We start from the raw sequence: 7,611 nt of genomic DNA, 5'->3' as shown, positions 1-7,611 counted from the left end.
TATTATTAGTAGTCAAAGTTCCGTGTCAGCTTGTGTGCTAAGCTCTAATGAGACACTTAAAAAATAGAGGAATTAGTTATCATCCCTTCATTTTTTTTTTGTTTAAATACATCACTTAGGATTTTACATTTTTTTTTTTTTTAATTTTTAGAATGATGAGGGTTACTTCACTTACTTGTTCACACGTTACTCGGTCAGCTAGGGTTTACCTCACTTAGCTCGGCCAGGAGTTACTCATTTGGTCAAGGCTTATTTGATTAGTTAGGGGTTACTCGTTGTTATTAGGTGACACCGATCATATACAAAAGTTGATGTTTATAACATTAGATTTTACTTGAGTTATTTTTAAGAAATTGAAAAAAATAGGTCGATACATAGAAAAAATGGCCATAATAATAAATGTAAAGCAGTTGTACAGTACTTAGCTTGTACTAACTAAACAAAGACCTAGTTATTAGTATTTTGTGGAGTCTTTCAAAAGGGCGTGTGTGCCATACTCTAGTTGTTGTTATATACAAGCAGTTTGTTTAAAAAATCAAGATATTTAATTAATACAGTAGTTGATGACATAAGTTTGTGCACAAACAAATTAAAATGATGAGAGTAAAATTGGATTTGGCTCATACTTTACTAATTGTAGTAATAGTATTATCAATATCATCATCACTACATCACGCACACACCGTGGGTGAAGATGTTGCTGCTACAAAAAAAATAGCTCTTCCAGGTTGTCCAGACAAATGTGGCAACGTGACGATCCCCTATCCTTTCGGAATAGGAGATAAGTGCCACTACCATCACCCCGAAGACGGCAAGCACTACAATATCACTTGCGACATGAATCGGAACCCTCCAATTCCAACTTATGGTGATGATGGTAGTATTCAAGTCCAAAAAATCAGTCTAAAAGGCGAATTCCGGGTAAGTAGCCCAATCTCATATAAATGTTATGGTAGTGGTGGTGCGAATATCAAACAGTCTAAAACCTGGACTCGTATTGCGAGGTTTGCCCTCTCGAGGACCCATAACATTGTTGGCGCTATTGGTTGCGATACCATAGGTGTATTCTCTGGTTTGCAGATGAATAGATCCATTAATTTTGAAACAGGATGTATAACTAGTTGCACTAATAAAGAAGATGTGGGTGATGAATGCGCTGGAATAGGCTGCTGCGAGGTCCCTATTCCAGACGGAGTAACCGACATTAATATAATGGCTTCGAGTATGCATCACCATATCAATGTGACCAAGTTTAACCCGTGCAGTGCCGCGTTTGTTGTGGCAAAAAATGATAAAATATTCCCCTTCAATATTCAAAACCTTCTACAACAAAACGACACTTCTTTAAGTAATTACAAAGTACCAAGGGTCTATAATTGGTCGATTGGAACAAATAATTGTACAGCAGCATCTAAACAAGGTAATAATTATTACCTATGTAAGGAAAATAGTACCTGCTACGACCCGTCTGTTGGGGAATGGGGATATCGTTGCCAGTGTAACCCTGGTTACGAGGGTAATCCCTATCTTTACGCTTGTCAAGGTAATTCTATCTTTTTCATTTTGGGTCTCGAGTTTTTATTAGAATCAAGAACTTTTACAATATTCACATAATCATTTTTTTATCGATTTAGTAAAAAAAAAGATCTATTTACAAATCTATTTTTTTTTAAATTAAAGATATTATTGTTAGTTAAAAGTGATGCATTGACAAGTGTCATATCATCATAACATCATTTCAATGTAGCTAATTGAGTGTTCTGTGTATATATATAGACATCGACGAATGCGCGCACAGTGAACTGAATTCATGTGAGAAACCAGCGTATTGTACTAACACGCCGGGAAGTTACAATTGCACCTGCCCTAAAGACTTCGTCGGCAGTGGCACAAAATCTGCTCATTGTCATTTCATTGCTGATCGAAGTATCCGAAAGAGAATGCAACTGGCAATAAAAATCATCCTTGGTGAGTATTACTAGTTTATTCTCTCTAAAATTACATATTTCCTCCGTTTCTATTTGTTAGTCTCATATACTCAATCTGGTGTTTCAAAAAACAACTCGTTTTGTGTGTGGCTAGTCACACCGTGTGATCACTTACAAAAGAATAAATTAACCCTATAATGCTGACCAAGTAACCTCTAAAATATTGACTAAATAACTCCTATAACACTAACTGAGTAACCCTATAATATTGACGAAATAACCCCTTTAACGTTGACCAAATAACCCCTATTACACTACGTAATAACCCTTGCCACACGGTGTCGCTAGCCACATATAAGACTTTGTGTTTTTAAAATCTACTCATATTGAATGTATTCCATTTTAAACTTAATTTTTTTATTCTATTTTATACATATTAAATTCTTATTGGTGAAATTAACCTATTGTGGATTAATGACATGACTTTATGTACGTAAGGAAACCCACCCTTAAAAATGCAATTATGGGTGATGTTTTCCCAATAAAATCTAAAAATTAAATAAGGTAAAACAAATTATGACATGTTTTGTGCTTTAATGTTAAATTCCAAATATTCTTAATTTCTTAAATTATGTGATTTATTCCATATGGGATTATCATATGAAAGCAAAGGAAGTATCAACTTATTTATTCTTATGAATCATAATGTTAATTTAACTTCTTTTTTTTTTTTTTTTTTTTTTGGTACAAAAAATCAATATTTTTTATTTGAAACAAATACTTGAATATATTTTTAAAAAAACACAACTCGAGTTTATCAAAATTTATTGATCATTAAACATTAAAAAAAATACAAATTTAATGATTATAGGATTTTAAATTAGAATTAAGTTTTATGTTAACTATAACCTGTGCAATATACAATTTTTTTAGAGGAACTCGTACGATGCACTCATATACCTCATAATGTCCCTACTTTGTTGATATGATTTGACCGGCACAATGTTTTATAACATACTTTGACTAAAACAATGCTTTATACAAATTTAATTGACTTATTTTTGTGACAATAATTAATAATCAAGGTTATATATATATATATATATATATAGGTGTTAAATTGAATTGTTATTATTATAAATAAATCAAATAATATAAAATTAAAGCTTAAGTGTCAATCCTTGTTAGAGAAAAAGACTTTTAAAGGAAAAAAAATATGATGTAGAATGGTACAGAGTACGGGAGTAGTACGTTATTCTAATAAATTACATGTTTGTTTTTTTTTGGAAGACTAATATATTACATGTTTGTTTATTATAGAAAAATACCTTTATATTTTATTTTTTTTTGAAATAAGGAAAAAAAAAATACATACTATAAAATATATGAAAGACATGTTAAATATTTTCACATAATGCATATATATAATATATTTCTTCGTATATAGTTGACAAAATAAAAATTAAAAATTATAGGATTTATATATAAATTAATATTCGTGAAGATTTGTATATATATATTTTTTGAACGGTGAATATTTGTATATTAAAAAAAAATAGTATATTAATAATACCGAAAAAAAATTTAATCAAAATATTACAAGTGTCATGTCAGATTCGCTTTTAGTATTATGTTATTGGTTTTAAAATTAAAGATGTTATGATTTTACATTTTAAGTGGTTCAAGGACAAACTTTAGTAATTGAGGGTGTATTTAAGTTTAGAGGAAGTATTTAATTATTTTGTAGATGTGAATAAAAGCCATATACAACTATAAGTCAAAATATGCCAATAGCAATGATGATTAGAGTTGACAAAATAAACTGCTAATAATGATTTTAGGGAACATAGTTCATGCTATGATTGTACTAATTACGAGTACATGCTTAAATTAGAAGCACTAAAACAAAGACAATTCTATTAAAACTTCGGTGACATGTTCAACCACAGTTGGGACTTGGGAGTTGGGAGTTGGGAGTGTTGATATTTGATCGTACGGTCGTACCATTAATTGAAAGTGTCATCATGTTTCTAATTTTTTTTTAGATACTCCCTCCGTCCCCTTTTGATAGTTTCTTATGGGTAAATTTTAGTCCAAAAATGTTCACCCCATTTGTTTTTTCCAACAACCATTAATATTAATTTTTTACAAAAATTCCCTCCAATTTGCAACAATACTTGTGCAAATTTAAATTTTCCATGTAAATTTTGTTTTCCCATGTACTTTTATTACTTTTTCTCTCTACTTTTTTGCATACCAATTGTCAATTTACTTTTTCAATGAACTTTTACTATTTTTATTTGTGTTTATTAATTCCCGTGAAAAATGCCCATAAGGGACTATCAAAAGGGGGCGGAGGGAGTAGTTATTTAATTTAAATCCGTATTGTAATCATTATTAAATATAACCACACTACTTACACTCCATATAAGGATATAACCAATCAAATGCTCAAAATTATAGACAGGTTCTTTTTATCTTATTTTCACTTAATTTAATGGGAAATCATTTAAATAGGTTCAAAAAAATAAGATAAGTTTTGATCAATAGTTATACATGTTTTGTTAAAAAACAATAGTAGTTATACATGTTTAGTTTATCACTAAAATATGCTCTAATTACTTATAAAAAGTTTCACTCCCTCTGTTTTGTAGTATAGTGTAGGTGGGGTTGGTAGTGTTGCAATTATATATTATAAAACAAATGAAAAAAAAAAAAAAAAAAGTGTTGCAAACTTGCAATTATTATGAGACAGAGGAAATAATTAAATAAGTTCAAATAAATACCATAAATTAGATAAATAAAAGTAATTATTGAAAATCAAATGAATAAAAAAAGAAACTGACGAAGTATCTTTCATCCCTTAAAATTGACAAAAGGGAACAAATGGAGCATCTTTCATAGCATTTTAAGGTCTCCCTTAGAATAGTTTATACTCTATTCAAATTGCTTGATAAAGGAAAGAAACTGATATTTAATTAGTCATTACTCTTAATCACCCTTTCCGTTGAATTTTATTGTTCCTTTTTATGTTGGTTAGGCCAGTAAGTTTGATCTCCACTACTTTTTTCTTTTTTTGTTTGGCAATGTCACGTTTATAATTATATAGGATCCTAGCATTATCATACCAAAAATTCATAAAATGTCATAGAGAATGCTTTGGAAGTCATATGATCTTAGCATTCTCACGCTTCAACTGGGTGAAACATGACAAGCTAGGTCACTATGGACCATTAATTGTGGATGTGCTTGATAATAGGTTATGCAAATAATCTATTACTTTTGTAGTATAATAGAGTATATAAACCAATTTTGAACTTTAACCATCAACTTAAATTTTTAGTTGTGTTTGGTCCATTAGCATGGTTGCATGGTATCAAGAGCCAACATGACATAAATGTCACAGGTTTGGATCTCATCCGTTCCCATTTCAACACTTCAAGTCCAAAAGGCTCTCACGTGAAAGAATATGATAGAGTATATAATCCAATCTAGGGCTTCGACTATTAGGTTAAAGTTTTGGTTGAATTGGATCTTTAACAGTGTTAAATAATAAGGGCCACCACAAACTAATTTACTTAAGATCATTTTTCATGACTACATGCCAGTTTTATCACTCGAGCGCGTAATTGTTTTAATGCAACACTTTGATTTACACCATGTTATTAAGTAGTTTTTCTCATTTAAAATCTTTGTACGAGACCAAGAAAAGTAGTCTAACACATACAACTTATTAACACTTAGATTATTATTTATGTGGTTAGGTGTTGGTGCCGGCATCATTGTATCTTTGTTGGCTGGATTTTGTTTACATTGGCAACTTGGAAAAAAGAAGATCCAAAAACTAAAGAAAAAATGCTTTCAACAAAATGGTGGTCATATTTTACAACAAAAACTTTCAAGACGAGATGTATCAGTTGGCAATATGGTTAAAATGTTTACAATTGAACAACTACAAGAGGCCACAGATAACTATAATGAGAATAACATCATTGGTCGCGGAGGTTTTGGCATGGTTTTCAAAGGAAAATTACCAAACAACCAAATTGTTGCCATCAAAAGGTCACTCAAGGTAGATTCCACCCAAGTTGAGCAATTTATAAATGAGGTCATTGCCTTGTCCCAAATCAACAATAGGAATGTGGTAAAGCTCTTAGGTTGTTGTTTGGAGATAGAAGTACCATTACTTGTTTATGAGTTCATAAGTAATGGTACATTGCATGATCATTTGCATGATGAAAGAAGAGTAGAATTTTTTATTTGGGATATTCGCTTAAGAATTGCGACACAAGTTGCTCAAGTCTTGGCCTATTTGCATACTACAATTTCTATACCGATAATTCACAGAGATATTAAGTCTGCAAACATTCTCTTGGATGATAAGTACACAGCAAAAGTTGCTGATTTTGGAGCTTCTAAGCTAGTGCCGGTAGATCAAGAGCAGTTAGGAACTATAGTTCAAGGAACATGTGGGTATCTTGATCCAGAGTACATGCAAACTGGTGAGCTCACTGATAAGAGCGATGTTTATAGCTTTGGTGTTGTTCTTGCTGAGTTACTAACTAGAGAGAAGGCGATTGCATATTCTAAGCCGGAGAGTGAGAGATGCCTTGCTATACATTTTCTTAGGAAGCTTAAGGAAGATAGATTGTTTGAGATCCTTGATGACAAATTAGTAAGTGATGGTGCAATCGAGCAGCTTAAGGAAGTAGCTAATCTTGCAAGAAGGTGCCTACAGCTTAAAGGAGAGGATCGCCCAACAATGAAAGAGGTCGCAAGAGAGCTAGAAAGGATTACATGTATTACTTCTTCTCATCCATACTCGTCAAACAATAACATGCCACTCCAAGAAGAGAGTGAAAATATGCTTGGTGAGGCGCATGATTTCAACAATGGCTATGACAACAATGACATGAACTACTCTTCAAGTAGCCAAGGTTGAATTGTGTAGTTGGTGGTGCTTTTGGACTATGCATGGGAGATGATTTTTATGCTTGTTCACTACTTCATGTTCGACAAAGTTCTAGCTAGCTAGCTAGTTGCATCTATATAGTTATGATGTTTAATTTGTGCACCATATATATATAATTTAATGTGTTTAAAGTTCTAGTTTTCCGATTGTGTTCAAAGTTCAAGTACATGCACACATGTTAAATAATGGGATATTAAAATTCTCTTAAGTGATAAACTAATTGAATTGTGTTAGTTTTTTATGCTTGTGGTGGTTTGATTTGTGCCCTTAGTTCCTCCTTAATGCATTGCAAAGCAAGCTGTCTTACTCTTGTAATTTTTTTTATACAAATTTCTTTCTATTTAAAAAAAAATAAAAAAATTTAATTAAAAGTATATACTAGTATTAATTTTATTAATAGAATCTAATGATATTTAAAAAGTCTTAGCAATATCAACAAAGATGAACTAAAAATTAAGAACTTTATAATAAAATTGAGGAGGGTCTTTGGTGGGTTGGGGGTTCTAGCTAGGCGGTTGAGGTGGAGCAGCGTCGCCGGCGGTGGGGCCGTGGGGCTTGGAGTAGCGTCGCCGGAAGGGGAGATAGTGGCTGGGTAGGTGGGGTGGCTGGTTTGGTGGTAGGTTTACTTTTTTAAAAAAAATTAAATTATTCAAACCATACTTAGTTTTTATTAATTTTTCTTTTTAATGAAATAAGGTTATAAATGGGATG

The 7,611-nt window shown here is 31.6% G+C and overlaps 1 pseudogene; it reads left to right on the top strand.

Moving 5' to 3' along the window:
• The first annotated feature begins 594 nt into the window (after nucleotides 1-594).
• On the top strand, nucleotides 595-6,963 carry LOC145607336 (wall-associated receptor kinase 2 pseudogene; annotated as a pseudogene).
• Nucleotides 6,964-7,611: the final 648 nt, after the last annotated feature.

The sequence above is a fragment of the Chenopodium album genome, chromosome 23, assembly GCF_948465745.1.
Source record: "Chenopodium album chromosome 23, dcCheAlbu1.1, whole genome shotgun sequence".
NCBI lineage: Eukaryota > Viridiplantae > Streptophyta > Magnoliopsida > Caryophyllales > Amaranthaceae > Chenopodium > Chenopodium album.
This window is presented reverse-complemented; position numbering and strand designations above follow the sequence as displayed.